A 279-nucleotide genomic window follows, 5' to 3' on the forward strand; every position below is an offset into this window, starting at 1 on the left:
CTTTTAAAAAGGCTTTCTCCAGCATTCTTATAGGCCCTTTTAGGTACTGGAAGCTGCTCTAACATCTACCCAGAGCCTTCTCCAGGCTGAACAAGCACAGCTCTCAGCCTGCTAATAATGTTTTTACTAAATCAGATTGATGTATGAGAAATAGGCTATCGATAACTTCTATGACATATATATGTCATAATGCACACACATGCTTTTATAACTGTATTGTCTCACTGTTCACTGTAACGGTAGCCAGTCACATAAAGCAGCAAGGATCATATACAGTGG

This window comes from Nestor notabilis, unplaced genomic scaffold (genome assembly GCF_000696875.1).
Source record: "Nestor notabilis isolate BGI_N333 unplaced genomic scaffold, ASM69687v1 scaffold4076, whole genome shotgun sequence".
NCBI lineage: Eukaryota > Metazoa > Chordata > Aves > Psittaciformes > Psittacidae > Nestor > Nestor notabilis.